This window comes from Schistocerca americana, chromosome 2 (assembly GCF_021461395.2).
Source record: "Schistocerca americana isolate TAMUIC-IGC-003095 chromosome 2, iqSchAmer2.1, whole genome shotgun sequence".
NCBI classification, from domain to species: Eukaryota; Metazoa; Arthropoda; class Insecta; order Orthoptera; family Acrididae; genus Schistocerca; species Schistocerca americana.
The window spans coordinates 980,500,212-980,517,982 of NC_060120.1; the positions used below are offsets into that span (position 1 = coordinate 980,500,212).

Below are 17,771 nucleotides of genomic sequence, written 5' to 3' on the forward strand. Positions count from 1 at the left end.
TGGTGTGAGGCGAGGCGAGGCGAGGCGAGGCGAGGCGAGGAAGCCCACATCGCTACCAGTGGCGCCCTCCAGCACGACACTGCCACACCCCGCACAGGCCCTCCGCTGGACACCAGGGACAAGATGCGTCCTCCGCTAGTGTCGAAGGCTGCACGCGCCCAGCGAATGACAGGAGGTGCAACGAGCAACAGTGCGTCTCACACACGCGGCGGTGCGCCCGCTAATTCGGCCGTCGCTCGCTGGGACGCCGGGCGCGCCCCCAGCGCCGTCCTCGAGGAACTGGCTGTTGCAGAAGGAAGTACTTTCGTCAAATGCGGCGGAAAACTAACATTTTGTGTGTTGGGAGAGAAGCCGAACGCGAATTCTGCCGTCCTCCTACATTACACTAGTGCCAACGGCCATACCATGGTGAATACACCGGTTCTCGTCCGATCACCGAAGTTAAGCATCATCGGGCCCGGTTAGTACTTGGATGGGTGACCGCCTGGGAAACCCGGGTGCTGTTGGCTCCTTTCCTTTCTTTTTTGTTTTGTTATTATGTCGCTACCCCTGCCAGCCCAATTTTCAAACTACCTTTCTGTTGTGACAAAGATGCTTCCTTAACCCTTTTAAACTACTGTAATGGTAAGAAAATGCAGTAATTAAAAAACTTAAAAGAAAAGGTGTGTTGGCTCCTTTCCTTTCTTTTTGTTTTGTTATTATGTCGCTACCCCTGCCAGCCCAATTTTCAAACTACATTTCTGTTGTGACAAAGATGCCTCCTGAAGCATTTTGAACTACTGTAATGGTACGAAAATGCAGTAATTAACTCAGTTTGAGGGAGAATGTGCTAACCAAGTTTGCCAAGGAGACTTTGAAAACGACAAAACAGTACGAATCGGCAGTTGATTTCTGAAATACGTCACCGCCTATTTTTGTGTAAAGTTCCAAATTTGATTTGTAATCACGAATTTATTCCTTAGTAGTCTCGTCTCGTCTCGTCCCGCAGACGTTTGACGTGCTTGCGCTGTCATATGGACCACGACCCGAGCGGCAGCGAGCGGCAGTCGGGCAAAGTCGGGACAGGGATTGCAAACCACGCAGACACCTGGTGTGAGGCGAGGCGAGGCGAGGCGAGGCGAGGCGAGGAAGCCCACATCGCTACCAGTGGCGCCCTCCAGCACGACACTGCCACACCCCGCACAGGCCCTCCGCTGGACACCAGGGACAAGATGCGTCCTCCGCTAGTGTCGAAGGCTGCACGCGCCCAGCGAATGACAGGAGGTGCAACGAGCAACAGTGCGTCTCACACACGCGGCGGTGCGCCCGCTAATTCGGCCGTCGCTCGCTGGGACGCCGGGCGCGCCCCCAGCGCCGTCCTCGAGGAACTGGCTGTTGCAGAAGGAAGTACTTTCGTCAAATGCGGCGGAAAACTAACATTTTGTGTGTTGGGAGAGAAGCCGAACGCGAATTCTGCCGTCCTCCTACATTACACTAGTGCCAACGGCCATACCATGGTGAATACACCGGTTCTCGTCCGATCACCGAAGTTAAGCATCATCGGGCCCGGTTAGTACTTGGATGGGTGACCGCCTGGGAAACCCGGGTGCTGTTGGCTCCTTTCCTTTCTTTTTTGTTTTGTTATTATGTCGCTACCCCTGCCAGCCCAATTTTCAAACTACCTTTCTGTTGTGACAAAGATGCTTCCTTAACCCTTTTAAACTACTGTAATGGTAAGAAAATGCAGTAATTAAAAAACTTAAAAGAAAAGGTGTGTTGGCTCCTTTCCTTTCTTTTTGTTTTGTTATTATGTCGCTACCCCTGCCAGCCCAATTTTCAAACTACATTTCTGTTGTGACAAAGATGCCTCCTGAAGCATTTTGAACTACTGTAATGGTACGAAAATGCAGTAATTAACTCAGTTTGAGGGAGAATGTGCTAACCAAGTTTGCCAAGGAGACTTTGAAAACGACAAAACAGTACGAATCGGCAGTTGATTTCTGAAATACGTCACCGCCTATTTTTGTGTAAAGTTCCAAATTTGATTTGTAATCACGAATTTATTCCTTAGTAGTCTCGTCTCGTCTCGTCCCGCAGACGTTTGACGTGCTTGCGCTGTCATATGGACCACGACCCGAGCGGCAGCGAGCGGCAGTCGGGCAAAGTCGGGACAGGGATTGCAAACCACGCAGACACCTGGTGTGAGGCGAGGCGAGGCGAGGCGAGGCGAGGCGAGGCGAGGAAGCCCACATCGCTACCAGTGGCGCCCTCCAGCACGACACTGCCACACCCCGCACAGGCCCTCCGCTGGACACCAGGGACAAGATGCGTCCTCCGCTAGTGTCGAAGGCTGCACGCGCCCAGCGAATGACAGGAGGTGCAACGAGCAACAGTGCGTCTCACACACGCGGCGGTGCGCCCGCTAATTCGGCCGTCGCTCGCTGGGACGCCGGGCGCGCCCCCAGCGCCGTCCTCGAGGAACTGGCTGTTGCAGAAGGAAGTACTTTCGTCAAATGCGGCGGAAAACTAACATTTTGTGTGTTGGGAGAGAAGCCGAACGCGAATTCTGCCGTCCTCCTACATTACACTAGTGCCAACGGCCATACCATGGTGAATACACCGGTTCTCGTCCGATCACCGAAGTTAAGCATCATCGGGCCCGGTTAGTACTTGGATGGGTGACCGCCTGGGAAACCCGGGTGCTGTTGGCTCCTTTCCTTTCTTTTTTGTTTTGTTATTATGTCGCTACCCCTGCCAGCCCAATTTTCAAACTACCTTTCTGTTGTGACAAAGATGCTTCCTTAACCCTTTTAAACTACTGTAATGGTAAGAAAATGCAGTAATTAAAAAACTTAAAAGAAAAGGTGTGTTGGCTCCTTTCCTTTCTTTTTGTTTTGTTATTATGTCGCTACCCCTGCCAGCCCAATTTTCAAACTACATTTCTGTTGTGACAAAGATGCCTCCTGAAGCATTTTGAACTACTGTAATGGTACGAAAATGCAGTAATTAACTCAGTTTGAGGGAGAATGTGCTAACCAAGTTTGCCAAGGAGACTTTGAAAACGACAAAACAGTACGAATCGGCAGTTGATTTCTGAAATACGTCACCGCCTATTTTTGTGTAAAGTTCCAAATTTGATTTGTAATCACGAATTTATTCCTTAGTAGTCTCGTCTCGTCTCGTCCCGCAGACGTTTGACGTGCTTGCGCTGTCATATGGACCACGACCCGAGCGGCAGCGAGCGGCAGTCGGGCAAAGTCGGGACAGGGATTGCAAACCACGCAGACACCTGGTGTGAGGCGAGGCGAGGCGAGGCGAGGCGAGGCGAGGCGAGGAAGCCCACATCGCTACCAGTGGCGCCCTCCAGCACGACACTGCCACACCCCGCACAGGCCCTCCGCTGGACACCAGGGACAAGATGCGTCCTCCGCTAGTGTCGAAGGCTGCACGCGCCCAGCGAATGACAGGAGGTGCAACGAGCAACAGTGCGTCTCACACACGCGGCGGTGCGCCCGCTAATTCGGCCGTCGCTCGCTGGGACGCCGGGCGCGCCCCCAGCGCCGTCCTCGAGGAACTGGCTGTTGCAGAAGGAAGTACTTTCGTCAAATGCGGCGGAAAACTAACATTTTGTGTGTTGGGAGAGAAGCCGAACGCGAATTCTGCCGTCCTCCTACATTACACTAGTGCCAACGGCCATACCATGGTGAATACACCGGTTCTCGTCCGATCACCGAAGTTAAGCATCATCGGGCCCGGTTAGTACTTGGATGGGTGACCGCCTGGGAAACCCGGGTGCTGTTGGCTCCTTTCCTTTCTTTTTTGTTTTGTTATTATGTCGCTACCCCTGCCAGCCCAATTTTCAAACTACCTTTCTGTTGTGACAAAGATGCTTCCTTAACCCTTTTAAACTACTGTAATGGTAAGAAAATGCAGTAATTAAAAAACTTAAAAGAAAAGGTGTGTTGGCTCCTTTCCTTTCTTTTTGTTTTGTTATTATGTCGCTACCCCTGCCAGCCCAATTTTCAAACTACATTTCTGTTGTGACAAAGATGCCTCCTGAAGCATTTTGAACTACTGTAATGGTACGAAAATGCAGTAATTAACTCAGTTTGAGGGAGAATGTGCTAACCAAGTTTGCCAAGGAGACTTTGAAAACGACAAAACAGTACGAATCGGCAGTTGATTTCTGAAATACGTCACCGCCTATTTTTGTGTAAAGTTCCAAATTTGATTTGTAATCACGAATTTATTCCTTAGTAGTCTCGTCTCGTCTCGTCCCGCAGACGTTTGACGTGCTTGCGCTGTCATATGGACCACGACCCGAGCGGCAGCGAGCGGCAGTCGGGCAAAGTCGGGACAGGGATTGCAAACCACGCAGACACCTGGTGTGAGGCGAGGCGAGGCGAGGCGAGGCGAGGCGAGGCGAGGAAGCCCACATCGCTACCAGTGGCGCCCTCCAGCACGACACTGCCACACCCCGCACAGGCCCTCCGCTGGACACCAGGGACAAGATGCGTCCTCCGCTAGTGTCGAAGGCTGCACGCGCCCAGCGAATGACAGGAGGTGCAACGAGCAACAGTGCGTCTCACACACGCGGCGGTGCGCCCGCTAATTCGGCCGTCGCTCGCTGGGACGCCGGGCGCGCCCCCAGCGCCGTCCTCGAGGAACTGGCTGTTGCAGAAGGAAGTACTTTCGTCAAATGCGGCGGAAAACTAACATTTTGTGTGTTGGGAGAGAAGCCGAACGCGAATTCTGCCGTCCTCCTACATTACACTAGTGCCAACGGCCATACCATGGTGAATACACCGGTTCTCGTCCGATCACCGAAGTTAAGCATCATCGGGCCCGGTTAGTACTTGGATGGGTGACCGCCTGGGAAACCCGGGTGCTGTTGGCTCCTTTCCTTTCTTTTTTGTTTTGTTATTATGTCGCTACCCCTGCCAGCCCAATTTTCAAACTACCTTTCTGTTGTGACAAAGATGCTTCCTTAACCCTTTTAAACTACTGTAATGGTAAGAAAATGCAGTAATTAAAAAACTTAAAAGAAAAGGTGTGTTGGCTCCTTTCCTTTCTTTTTGTTTTGTTATTATGTCGCTACCCCTGCCAGCCCAATTTTCAAACTACATTTCTGTTGTGACAAAGATGCCTCCTGAAGCATTTTGAACTACTGTAATGGTACGAAAATGCAGTAATTAACTCAGTTTGAGGGAGAATGTGCTAACCAAGTTAGCCAAGGAGACTTTGAAAACGACAAAACAGTACGAATCGGCAGTTGATTTCTGAAATACGTCACCGCCTATTTTTGTGTAAAGTTCCAAATTTGATTTGTAATCACGAATTTATTCCTTAGTAGTCTCGTCTCGTCTCGTCCCGCAGACGTTTGACGTGCTTGCGCTGTCATATGGACCACGACCCGAGCGGCAGCGAGCGGCAGTCGGGCAAAGTCGGGACAAGTCGGGACGGGGACAGGGATTGCAAACCACGCAGACACCTGGTGTGAGGCGAGGCGAGGCGAGGCGAGGCGAGGCGAGGCGAGGAAGCCCACATCGCTACCAGTGGCGCCCTCCAGCACGACACTGCCACACCCCGCACAGGCCCTCCGCTGGACACCAGGGACAAGATGCGTCCTCCGCTAGTGTCGAAGGCTGCACGCGCCCAGCGAATGACAGGAGGTGCAACGAGCAACAGTGCGTCTCACACACGCGGCGGTGCGCCCGCTAATTCGGCCGTCGCTCGCTGGGACGCCGGGCGCGCCCCCAGCGCCGTCCTCGAGGAACTGGCTGTTGCAGAAGGAAGTACTTTCGTCAAATGCGGCGGAAAACTAACATTTTGTGTGTTGGGAGAGAAGCCGAACGCGAATTCTGCCGTCCTCCTACATTACACTAGTGCCAACGGCCATACCATGGTGAATACACCGGTTCTCGTCCGATCACCGAAGTTAAGCATCATCGGGCCCGGTTAGTACTTGGATGGGTGACCGCCTGGGAAACCCGGGTGCTGTTGGCTCCTTTCCTTTCTTTTTTGTTTTGTTATTATGTCGCTACCCCTGCCAGCCCAATTTTCAAACTACCTTTCTGTTGTGACAAAGATGCTTCCTTAACCCTTTTAAACTACTGTAATGGTAAGAAAATGCAGTAATTAAAAAACTTAAAAGAAAAGGTGTGTTGGCTCCTTTCCTTTCTTTTTGTTTTGTTATTATGTCGCCAGCCCAATTTTCAAACTACATTTCTGTTGTGACAAAGATGCTTCCTGAAGCATTTTGAACTACTGTAATGGTACGAAAATGCAGTAATTAACTCAGTTTGAGGGAGAATGTGCTAACCAAGTTTGCCAAGGAGACTTTGAAAACGACAAAACAGTACGAATCGGCAGTTGATTTCTGAAATACGTCACCGCCTATTTTTGTGTAAAGTTCCAAATTTGATTTGTAATCACGAATTTATTCCTTAGTAGTCTCGTCTCGTCTCGTCCCGCAGACGTTTGACGTGCTTGCGCTGTCATATGGACCACGACCCGAGCGGCAGCGAGCGGCAGTCGGGCAAAGTCGGGACAGGGATTGCAAACCACGCAGACACCTGGTGTGAGGCGAGGCGAGGCGAGGCGAGGCGAGGCGAGGCGAGGCGAGGAAGCCCACATCGCTACCAGTGGCGCCCTCCAGCACGACACTGCCACACCCCGCACAGGCCCTCCGCTGGACACCAGGGACAAGATGCGTCCTCCGCTAGTGTCGAAGGCTGCACGCGCCCAGCGAATGACAGGAGGTGCAACGAGCAACAGTGCGTCTCACACACGCGGCGGTGCGCCCGCTAATTCGGCCGTCGCTCGCTGGGACGCCGGGCGCGCCCCCAGCGCCGTCCTCGAGGAACTGGCTGTTGCAGAAGGAAGTACTTTCGTCAAATGCGGCGGAAAACTAACATTTTGTGTGTTGGGAGAGAAGCCGAACGCGAATTCTGCCGTCCTCCTACATTACACTAGTGCCAACGGCCATACCATGGTGAATACACCGGTTCTCGTCCGATCACCGAAGTTAAGCATCATCGGGCCCGGTTAGTACTTGGATGGGTGACCGCCTGGGAAACCCGGGTGCTGTTGGCTCCTTTCCTTTCTTTTTTGTTTTGTTATTATGTCGCTACCCCTGCCAGCCCAATTTTCAAACTACCTTTCTGTTGTGACAAAGATGCTTCCTTAACCCTTTTAAACTACTGTAATGGTAAGAAAATGCAGTAATTAAAAAACTTAAAAGAAAAGGTGTGTTGGCTCCTTTCCTTTCTTTTTGTTTTGTTATTATGTCGCCAGCCCAATTTTCAAACTACATTTCTGTTGTGACAAAGATGCTTCCTGAAGCATTTTGAACTACTGTAATGGTACGAAAATGCAGTAATTAACTCAGTTTGAGGGAGAATGTGCTAACCAAGTTTGCCAAGGAGACTTTGAAAACGACAAAACAGTACGAATCGGCAGTTGATTTCTGAAATACGTCACCGCCTATTTTTGTGTAAAGTTCCAAATTTGATTTGTAATCACGAATTTATTCCTTAGTAGTCTCGTCTCGTCTCGTCCCGCAGACGTTTGACGTGCTTGCGCTGTCATATGGACCACGACCCGAGCGGCAGCGAGCGGCAGTCGGGCAAAGTCGGGACAGGGATTGCAAACCACGCAGACACCTGGTGTGAGGCGAGGCGAGGCGAGGCGAGGCGAGGCGAGGCGAGGCGAGGAAGCCCACATCGCTACCAGTGGCGCCCTCCAGCACGACACTGCCACACCCCGCACAGGCCCTCCGCTGGACACCAGGGACAAGATGCGTCCTCCGCTAGTGTCGAAGGCTGCACGCGCCCAGCGAATGACAGGAGGTGCAACGAGCAACAGTGCGTCTCACACACGCGGCGGTGCGCCCGCTAATTCGGCCGTCGCTCGCTGGGACGCCGGGCGCGCCCCCAGCGCCGTCCTCGAGGAACTGGCTGTTGCAGAAGGAAGTACTTTCGTCAAATGCGGCGGAAAACTAACATTTTGTGTGTTGGGAGAGAAGCCGAACGCGAATTCTGCCGTCCTCCTACATTACACTAGTGCCAACGGCCATACCATGGTGAATACACCGGTTCTCGTCCGATCACCGAAGTTAAGCATCATCGGGCCCGGTTAGTACTTGGATGGGTGACCGCCTGGGAAACCCGGGTGCTGTTGGCTCCTTTCCTTTCTTTTTTGTTTTGTTATTATGTCGCTACCCCTGCCAGCCCAATTTTCAAACTACCTTTCTGTTGTGACAAAGATGCTTCCTTAACCCTTTTAAACTACTGTAATGGTAAGAAAATGCAGTAATTAAAAAACTTAAAAGAAAAGGTGTGTTGGCTCCTTTCCTTTCTTTTTGTTTTGTTATTATGTCGCTACCCCTGCCAGCCCAATTTTCAAACTACATTTCTGTTGTGACAAAGATGCCTCCTGAAGCATTTTGAACTACTGTAATGGTACGAAAATGCAGTAATTAACTCAGTTTGAGGGAGAATGTGCTAACCAAGTTTGCCAAGGAGACTTTGAAAACGACAAAACAGTACGAATCGGCAGTTGATTTCTGAAATACGTCACCGCCTATTTTTGTGTAAAGTTCCAAATTTGATTTGTAATCACGAATTTATTCCTTAGTAGTCTCGTCTCGTCTCGTCCCGCAGACGTTTGACGTGCTTGCGCTGTCATATGGACCACGACCCGAGCGGCAGCGAGCGGCAGTCGGGCAAAGTCGGGACAGGGATTGCAAACCACGCAGACACCTGGTGTGAGGCGAGGCGAGGCGAGGCGAGGCGAGGCGAGGCGAGGAAGCCCACATCGCTACCAGTGGCGCCCTCCAGCACGACACTGCCACACCCCGCACAGGCCCTCCGCTGGACACCAGGGACAAGATGCGTCCTCCGCTAGTGTCGAAGGCTGCACGCGCCCAGCGAATGACAGGAGGTGCAACGAGCAACAGTGCGTCTCACACACGCGGCGGTGCGCCCGCTAATTCGGCCGTCGCTCGCTGGGACGCCGGGCGCGCCCCCAGCGCCGTCCTCGAGGAACTGGCTGTTGCAGAAGGAAGTACTTTCGTCAAATGCGGCGGAAAACTAACATTTTGTGTGTTGGGAGAGAAGCCGAACGCGAATTCTGCCGTCCTCCTACATTACACTAGTGCCAACGGCCATACCATGGTGAATACACCGGTTCTCGTCCGATCACCGAAGTTAAGCATCATCGGGCCCGGTTAGTACTTGGATGGGTGACCGCCTGGGAAACCCGGGTGCTGTTGGCTCCTTTCCTTTCTTTTTTGTTTTGTTATTATGTCGCTACCCCTGCCAGCCCAATTTTCAAACTACCTTTCTGTTGTGACAAAGATGCTTCCTTAACCCTTTTAAACTACTGTAATGGTAAGAAAATGCAGTAATTAAAAAACTTAAAAGAAAAGGTGTGTTGGCTCCTTTCCTTTCTTTTTGTTTTGTTATTATGTCGCCAGCCCAATTTTCAAACTACATTTCTGTTGTGACAAAGATGCTTCCTGAAACATTTTGAGCTACTGTAATGGTACGAAAATGCAGTAATTAACTCAGTTTGAGGGAGAATGTGCTAACCAAGTTTGCCAAGGAGACTTTGAAAACGACAAAACAGTACGAATCGGCAGTTGATTTCTGAAATACGTCACCGCCTATTTTTGTGTAAAGTTCCAAATTTGATTTGTAATCACGAATTTATTCCTTAGTAGTCTCGTCTCGTCTCGTCCCGCAGACGTTTGACGTGCTTGCGCTGTCATATGGACCACGACCCGAGCGGCAGCGAGCGGCAGTCGGGCAAAGTCGGGACAAGTCGGGACGGGGACAGGGATTGCAAACCACGCAGACACCTGGTGCGAGGCGAGGCGAGGCGAGGCGAGGCGAGGAAGCCCACATCGCTACCAGTGGCGCCCTCCAGCACGACACTGCCACACCCCGCACAGGCCCTCCGCTGGACACCAGGGACAAGATGCGTCCTCCGCTAGTGTCGAAGGCTGCACGCGCCCAGCGAATGACAGGAGGTGCAACGAGCAACAGTGCGTCTCACACACGCGGCGGTGCGCCCGCTAATTCGGCCGTCGCTCGCTGGGACGCCGGGCGCGCCCCCAGCGCCGTCCTCGAGGAACTGGCTGTTGCAGAAGGAAGTACTTTCGTCAAATGCGGCGGAAAACTAACATTTTGTGTGTTGGGAGAGAAGCCGAACGCGAATTCTGCCGTCCTCCTACATTACACTAGTGCCAACGGCCATACCATGGTGAATACACCGGTTCTCGTCCGATCACCGAAGTTAAGCATCATCGGGCCCGGTTAGTACTTGGATGGGTGACCGCCTGGGAAACCCGGGTGCTGTTGGCTCCTTTCCTTTCTTTTTTGTTTTGTTATTATGTCGCTACCCCTGCCAGCCCAATTTTCAAACTACCTTTCTGTTGTGACAAAGATGCTTCCTTAACCCTTTTAAACTACTGTAATGGTAAGAAAATGCAGTAATTAAAAAACTTAAAAGAAAAGGTGTGTTGGCTCCTTTCCTTTCTTTTTGTTTTGTTATTATGTCGCCAGCCCAATTTTCAAACTACATTTCTGTTGTGACAAAGATGCTTCCTGAAGCATTTTGAACTACTGTAATGGTACGAAAATGCAGTAATTAACTCAGTTTGAGGGAGAATGTGCTAACCAAGTTTGCCAAGGAGACTTTGAAAACGACAAAACAGTACGAATCGGCAGTTGATTTCTGAAATACGTCACCGCCTATTTTTGTGTAAAGTTCCAAATTTGATTTGTAATCACGAATTTATTCCTTAGTAGTCTCGTCTCGTCTCGTCCCGCAGACGTTTGACGTGCTTGCGCTGTCATATGGACCACGACCCGAGCGGCAGCGAGCGGCAGTCGGGCAAAGTCGGGACAGGGATTGCAAACCACGCAGACACCTGGTGTGAGGCGAGGCGAGGCGAGGCGAGGCGAGGCGAGGCGAGGCGAGGAAGCCCACATCGCTACCAGTGGCGCCCTCCAGCACGACACTGCCACACCCCGCACAGGCCCTCCGCTGGACACCAGGGACAAGATGCGTCCTCCGCTAGTGTCGAAGGCTGCACGCGCCCAGCGAATGACAGGAGGTGCAACGAGCAACAGTGCGTCTCACACACGCGGCGGTGCGCCCGCTAATTCGGCCGTTGCTCGCTGGGACGCCGGGCGCGCCCCCAGCGCCGTCCTCGAGGAACTGGCTGTTGCAGAAGGAAGTACTTTCGTCAAATGCGGCGGAAAACTAACATTTTGTGTGTTGGGAGAGAAGCCGAACGCGAATTCTGCCGTCCTCCTACATTACACTAGTGCCAACGGCCATACCATGGTGAATACACCGGTTCTCGTCCGATCACCGAAGTTAAGCATCATCGGGCCCGGTTAGTACTTGGATGGGTGACCGCCTGGGAAACCCGGGTGCTGTTGGCTCCTTTCCTTTCTTTTTTGTTTTGTTATTATGTCGCTACCCCTGCCAGCCCAATTTTCAAACTACCTTTCTGTTGTGACAAAGATGCTTCCTTAACCCTTTTAAACTACTGTAATGGTAAGAAAATGCAGTAATTAAAAAACTTAAAAGAAAAGGTGTGTTGGCTCCTTTCCTTTCTTTTTGTTTTGTTATTATGTCGCTACCCCTGCCAGCCCAATTTTCAAACTACATTTCTGTTGTGACAAAGATGCCTCCTGAAGCATTTTGAACTACTGTAATGGTACGAAAATGCAGTAATTAACTCAGTTTGAGGGAGAATGTGCTAACCAAGTTTGCCAAGGAGACTTTGAAAACGACAAAACAGTACGAATCGGCAGTTGATTTCTGAAATACGTCACCGCCTATTTTTGTGTAAAGTTCCAAATTTGATTTGTAATCACGAATTTATTCCTTAGTAGTCTCGTCTCGTCTCGTCCCGCAGACGTTTGACGTGCTTGCGCTGTCATATGGACCACGACCCGAGCGGCAGCGAGCGGCAGTCGGGCAAAGTCGGGACAGGGATTGCAAACCACGCAGACACCTGGTGTGAGGCGAGGCGAGGCGAGGCGAGGCGAGGCGAGGCGAGGAAGCCCACATCGCTACCAGTGGCGCCCTCCAGCACGACACTGCCACACCCCGCACAGGCCCTCCGCTGGACACCAGGGACAAGATGCGTCCTCCGCTAGTGTCGAAGGCTGCACGCGCCCAGCGAATGACAGGAGGTGCAACGAGCAACAGTGCGTCTCACACACGCGGCGGTGCGCCCGCTAATTCGGCCGTCGCTCGCTGGGACGCCGGGCGCGCCCCCAGCGCCGTCCTCGAGGAACTGGCTGTTGCAGAAGGAAGTACTTTCGTCAAATGCGGCGGAAAACTAACATTTTGTGTGTTGGGAGAGAAGCCGAACGCGAATTCTGCCGTCCTCCTACATTACACTAGTGCCAACGGCCATACCATGGTGAATACACCGGTTCTCGTCCGATCACCGAAGTTAAGCATCATCGGGCCCGGTTAGTACTTGGATGGGTGACCGCCTGGGAAACCCGGGTGCTGTTGGCTCCTTTCCTTTCTTTTTTGTTTTGTTATTATGTCGCTACCCCTGCCAGCCCAATTTTCAAACTACCTTTCTGTTGTGACAAAGATGCTTCCTTAACCCTTTTAAACTACTGTAATGGTAAGAAAATGCAGTAATTAAAAAACTTAAAAGAAAAGGTGTGTTGGCTCCTTTCCTTTCTTTTTGTTTTGTTATTATGTCGCTACCCCTGCCAGCCCAATTTTCAAACTACATTTCTGTTGTGACAAAGATGCCTCCTGAAGCATTTTGAACTACTGTAATGGTACGAAAATGCAGTAATTAACTCAGTTTGAGGGAGAATGTGCTAACCAAGTTTGCCAAGGAGACTTTGAAAACGACAAAACAGTACGAATCGGCAGTTGATTTCTGAAATACGTCACCGCCTATTTTTGTGTAAAGTTCCAAATTTGATTTGTAATCACGAATTTATTCCTTAGTAGTCTCGTCTCGTCTCGTCCCGCAGACGTTTGACGTGCTTGCGCTGTCATATGGACCACGACCCGAGCGGCAGCGAGCGGCAGTCGGGCAAAGTCGGGACAGGGATTGCAAACCACGCAGACACCTGGTGTGAGGCGAGGCGAGGCGAGGCGAGGCGAGGCGAGGCGAGGAAGCCCACATCGCTACCAGTGGCGCCCTCCAGCACGACACTGCCACACCCCGCACAGGCCCTCCGCTGGACACCAGGGACAAGATGCGTCCTCCGCTAGTGTCGGAGGCTGCACGCGCCCAGCGAATGACAGGAGGTGCAACGAGCAACAGTGCGTCTCACACACGCGGCGGTGCGCCCGCTAATTCGGCCGTCGCTCGCTGGGACGCCGGGCGCGCCCCCAGCGCCGTCCTCGAGGAACTGGCTGTTGCAGAAGGAAGTACTTTCGTCAAATGCGGCGGAAAACTAACATTTTGTGTGTTGGGAGAGAAGCCGAACGCGAATTCTGCCGTCCTCCTACATTACACTAGTGCCAACGGCCATACCATGGTGAATACACCGGTTCTCGTCCGATCACCGAAGTTAAGCATCATCGGGCCCGGTTAGTACTTGGATGGGTGACCGCCTGGGAAACCCGGGTGCTGTTGGCTCCTTTCCTTTCTTTTTTGTTTTGTTATTATGTCGCTACCCCTGCCAGCCCAATTTTCAAACTACCTTTCTGTTGTGACAAAGATGCTTCCTTAACCCTTTTAAACTACTGTAATGGTAAGAAAATGCAGTAATTAAAAAACTTAAAAGAAAAGGTGTGTTGGCTCCTTTCCTTTCTTTTTGTTTTGTTATTATGTCGCTACCCCTGCCAGCCCAATTTTCAAACTACATTTCTGTTGTGACAAAGATGCCTCCTGAAGCATTTTGAACTACTGTAATGGTACGAAAATGCAGTAATTAACTCAGTTTGAGGGAGAATGTGCTAACCAAGTTTGCCAAGGAGACTTTGAAAACGACAAAACAGTACGAATCGGCAGTTGATTTCTGAAATACGTCACCGCCTATTTCTGTGTAAAGTTCCAAATTTGATTTGTAATCACGAATTTATTCCTTAGTAGTCTCGTCTCGTCTCGTCCCGCAGACGTTTGACGTGCTTGCGCTGTCATATGGACCACGACCCGAGCGGCAGCGAGCGGCAGTCGGGCAAAGTCGGGACAGGGATTGCAAACCACGCAGACACCTGGTGTGAGGCGAGGCGAGGCGAGGCGAGGCGAGGCGAGGCGAGGAAGCCCACATCGCTACCAGTGGCGCCCTCCAGCACGACACTGCCACACCCCGCACAGGCCCTCCGCTGGACACCAGGGACAAGATGCGTCCTCCGCTAGTGTCGAAGGCTGCACGCGCCCAGCGAATGACAGGAGGTGCAACGAGCAACAGTGCGTCTCACACACGCGGCGGTGCGCCCGCTAATTCGGCCGTCGCTCGCTGGGACGCCGGGCGCGCCCCCAGCGCCGTCCTCGAGGAACTGGCTGTTGCAGAAGGAAGTACTTTCGTCAAATGCGGCGGAAAACTAACATTTTGTGTGTTGGGAGAGAAGCCGAACGCGAATTCTGCCGTCCTCCTACATTACACTAGTGCCAACGGCCATACCATGGTGAATACACCGGTTCTCGTCCGATCACCGAAGTTAAGCATCATCGGGCCCGGTTAGTACTTGGATGGGTGACCGCCTGGGAAACCCGGGTGCTGTTGGCTCCTTTCCTTTCTTTTTTGTTTTGTTATTATGTCGCTACCCCTGCCAGCCCAATTTTCAAACTACCTTTCTGTTGTGACAAAGATGCTTCCTTAACCCTTTTAAACTACTGTAATGGTAAGAAAATGCAGTAATTAAAAAACTTAAAAGAAAAGGTGTGTTGGCTCCTTTCCTTTCTTTTTGTTTTGTTATTATGTCGCTACCCCTGCCAGCCCAATTTTCAAACTACATTTCTGTTGTGACAAAGATGCCTCCTGAAGCATTTTGAACTACTGTAATGGTACGAAAATGCAGTAATTAACTCAGTTTGAGGGAGAATGTGCTAACCAAGTTTGCCAAGGAGACTTTGAAAACGACAAAACAGTACGAATCGGCAGTTGATTTCTGAAATACGTCACCGCCTATTTTTGTGTAAAGTTCCAAATTTGATTTGTAATCACGAATTTATTCCTTAGTAGTCTCGTCTCGTCTCGTCCCGCAGACGTTTGACGTGCTTGCGCTGTCATATGGACCACGACCCGAGCGGCAGCGAGCGGCAGTCGGGCAAAGTCGGGACAGGGATTGCAAACCACGCAGACACCTGGTGTGAGGCGAGGCGAGGCGAGGCGAGGCGAGGCGAGGCGAGGAAGCCCACATCGCTACCAGTGGCGCCCTCCAGCACGACACTGCCACACCCCGCACAGGCCCTCCGCTGGACACCAGGGACAAGATGCGTCCTCCGCTAGTGTCGGAGGCTGCACGCGCCCAGCGAATGACAGGAGGTGCAACGAGCAACAGTGCGTCTCACACACGCGGCGGTGCGCCCGCTAATTCGGCCGTCGCTCGCTGGGACGCCGGGCGCGCCCCCAGCGCCGTCCTCGAGGAACTGGCTGTTGCAGAAGGAAGTACTTTCGTCAAATGCGGCGGAAAACTAACATTTTGTGTGTTGGGAGAGAAGCCGAACGCGAATTCTGCCGTCCTCCTACATTACACTAGTGCCAACGGCCATACCATGGTGAATACACCGGTTCTCGTCCGATCACCGAAGTTAAGCATCATCGGGCCCGGTTAGTACTTGGATGGGTGACCGCCTGGGAAACCCGGGTGCTGTTGGCTCCTTTCCTTTCTTTTTTGTTTTGTTATTATGTCGCTACCCCTGCCAGCCCAATTTTCAAACTACCTTTCTGTTGTGACAAAGATGCTTCCTTAACCCTTTTAAACTACTGTAATGGTAAGAAAATGCAGTAATTAAAAAACTTAAAAGAAAAGGTGTGTTGGCTCCTTTCCTTTCTTTTTGTTTTGTTATTATGTCGCTACCCCTGCCAGCCCAATTTTCAAACTACATTTCTGTTGTGACAAAGATGCCTCCTGAAGCATTTTGAACTACTGTAATGGTACGAAAATGCAGTAATTAACTCAGTTTGAGGGAGAATGTGCTAACCAAGTTTGCCAAGGAGACTTTGAAAACGACAAAACAGTACGAATCGGCAGTTGATTTCTGAAATACGTCACCGCCTATTTTTGTGTAAAGTTCCAAATTTGATTTGTAATCACGAATTTATTCCTTAGTAGTCTCGTCTCGTCTCGTCCCGCAGACGTTTGACGTGCTTGCGCTGTCATATGGACCACGACCCGAGCGGCAGCGAGCGGCAGTCGGGCAAAGTCGGGACAGGGATTGCAAACCACGCAGACACCTGGTGTGAGGCGAGGCGAGGCGAGGCGAGGCGAGGCGAGGCGAGGAAGCCCACATCGCTACCAGTGGCGCCCTCCAGCACGACACTGCCACACCCCGCACAGGCCCTCCGCTGGACACCAGGGACAAGATGCGTCCTCCGCTAGTGTCGAAGGCTGCACGCGCCCAGCGAATGACAGGAGGTGCAACGAGCAACAGTGCGTCTCACACACGCGGCGGTGCGCCCGCTAATTCGGCCGTCGCTCGCTGGGACGCCGGGCGCGCCCCCAGCGCCGTCCTCGAGGAACTGGCTGTTGCAGAAGGAAGTACTTTCGTCAAATGCGGCGGAAAACTAACATTTTGTGTGTTGGGAGAGAAGCCGAACGCGAATTCTGCCGTCCTCCTACATTACACTAGTGCCAACGGCCATACCATGGTGAATACACCGGTTCTCGTCCGATCACCGAAGTTAAGCATCATCGGGCCCGGTTAGTACTTGGATGGGTGACCGCCTGGGAAACCCGGGTGCTGTTGGCTCCTTTCCTTTCTTTTTTGTTTTGTTATTATGTCGCTACCCCTGCCAGCCCAATTTTCAAACTACCTTTCTGTTGTGACAAAGATGCTTCCTTAACCCTTTTAAACTACTGTAATGGTAAGAAAATGCAGTAATTAAAAAACTTAAAAGAAAAGGTGTGTTGGCTCCTTTCCTTTCTTTTTGTTTTGTTATTATGTCGCTACCCCTGCCAGCCCAATTTTCAAACTACATTTCTGTTGTGACAAAGATGCCTCCTGAAGCATTTTGAACTACTGTAATGGTACGAAAATGCAGTAATTAACTCAGTTTGAGGGAGAATGTGCTAACCAAGTTTGCCAAGGAGACTTTGAAAACGACAAAACAGTACGAATCGGCAGTTGATTTCTGAAATACGTCACCGCCTATTTTTGTGTAAAGTTCCAAATTTGATTTGTAATCACGAATTTATTCCTTAGTAGTCTCGTCTCGTCTCGTCCCGCAGACGTTTGACGTGCTTGCGCTGTCATATGGACCACGACCCGAGCGGCAGCGAGCGGCAGTCGGGCAAAGTCGGGACAGGGATTGCAAACCACGCAGACACCTGGTGTGAGGCGAGGCGAGGCGAGGCGAGGCGAGGCGAGGCGAGGAAGCCCACATCGCTACCAGTGGCGCCCTCCAGCACGACACTGCCACACCCCGCACAGGCCCTCCGCTGGACACCAGGGACAAGATGCGTCCTCCGCTAGTGTCGAAGGCTGCACGCGCCCGGCAACACCTCGGTGCCTGGCGTGCTGTGTTTACTTCGTGCGACTGGGCCGGCGGCGCCCCGCGTGTCGTCTGCTTCTTCTGCCTCGTGGCTGCATTACTACCTGACTGTAAGTAATGGAAATGATT

At 51.7% G+C, this 17,771-nt stretch overlaps 16 non-coding genes across 16 annotated transcripts; all 16 read left to right on the forward strand.

The window, feature by feature from the left end:
- Positions 1-390: 390 nt before the first annotated feature.
- Positions 391-509, forward strand: LOC124597216. The gene has a single exon (XR_006978439.1). It is a non-coding gene; the product is annotated as a 5S ribosomal RNA (ribosomal RNA).
- Positions 510-1,478: 969 nt separating this feature from the next.
- LOC124597227 lies at positions 1,479-1,597 on the forward strand. The gene has a single exon (XR_006978440.1). It is a non-coding gene; the product is annotated as a 5S ribosomal RNA (ribosomal RNA).
- A 974-nt stretch (positions 1,598-2,571) lies between these two features.
- Positions 2,572-2,690, forward strand: LOC124597239. The gene has a single exon (XR_006978441.1). It is a non-coding gene; the product is annotated as a 5S ribosomal RNA (ribosomal RNA).
- A 974-nt stretch (positions 2,691-3,664) lies between these two features.
- On the forward strand, positions 3,665-3,783 carry LOC124597251. The gene has a single exon (XR_006978442.1). It is a non-coding gene; the product is annotated as a 5S ribosomal RNA (ribosomal RNA).
- Positions 3,784-4,757: 974 nt separating this feature from the next.
- Positions 4,758-4,876, forward strand: LOC124597263. Its single transcript, XR_006978443.1, has one exon. It is a non-coding gene; the product is annotated as a 5S ribosomal RNA (ribosomal RNA).
- Positions 4,877-5,866: 990 nt separating this feature from the next.
- On the forward strand, positions 5,867-5,985 carry LOC124597270. Its single transcript, XR_006978445.1, has one exon. It is a non-coding gene; the product is annotated as a 5S ribosomal RNA (ribosomal RNA).
- A 970-nt stretch (positions 5,986-6,955) lies between these two features.
- On the forward strand, positions 6,956-7,074 carry LOC124597271. The gene has a single exon (XR_006978446.1). It is a non-coding gene; the product is annotated as a 5S ribosomal RNA (ribosomal RNA).
- Positions 7,075-8,044: 970 nt separating this feature from the next.
- On the forward strand, positions 8,045-8,163 carry LOC124597272. Its single transcript, XR_006978447.1, has one exon. It is a non-coding gene; the product is annotated as a 5S ribosomal RNA (ribosomal RNA).
- A 974-nt stretch (positions 8,164-9,137) lies between these two features.
- Positions 9,138-9,256, forward strand: LOC124597273. Its single transcript, XR_006978448.1, has one exon. It is a non-coding gene; the product is annotated as a 5S ribosomal RNA (ribosomal RNA).
- Positions 9,257-10,227: 971 nt separating this feature from the next.
- Positions 10,228-10,346, forward strand: LOC124597274. Its single transcript, XR_006978449.1, has one exon. It is a non-coding gene; the product is annotated as a 5S ribosomal RNA (ribosomal RNA).
- Positions 10,347-11,316: 970 nt separating this feature from the next.
- LOC124597275 lies at positions 11,317-11,435 on the forward strand. The gene has a single exon (XR_006978450.1). It is a non-coding gene; the product is annotated as a 5S ribosomal RNA (ribosomal RNA).
- A 974-nt stretch (positions 11,436-12,409) lies between these two features.
- LOC124597276 lies at positions 12,410-12,528 on the forward strand. The gene has a single exon (XR_006978451.1). It is a non-coding gene; the product is annotated as a 5S ribosomal RNA (ribosomal RNA).
- Positions 12,529-13,502: 974 nt separating this feature from the next.
- On the forward strand, positions 13,503-13,621 carry LOC124597278. Its single transcript, XR_006978452.1, has one exon. It is a non-coding gene; the product is annotated as a 5S ribosomal RNA (ribosomal RNA).
- A 974-nt stretch (positions 13,622-14,595) lies between these two features.
- Positions 14,596-14,714, forward strand: LOC124597279. The gene has a single exon (XR_006978453.1). It is a non-coding gene; the product is annotated as a 5S ribosomal RNA (ribosomal RNA).
- Positions 14,715-15,688: 974 nt separating this feature from the next.
- LOC124597280 lies at positions 15,689-15,807 on the forward strand. The gene has a single exon (XR_006978454.1). It is a non-coding gene; the product is annotated as a 5S ribosomal RNA (ribosomal RNA).
- Positions 15,808-16,781: 974 nt separating this feature from the next.
- On the forward strand, positions 16,782-16,900 carry LOC124597282. The gene has a single exon (XR_006978456.1). It is a non-coding gene; the product is annotated as a 5S ribosomal RNA (ribosomal RNA).
- Positions 16,901-17,771: the final 871 nt, after the last annotated feature.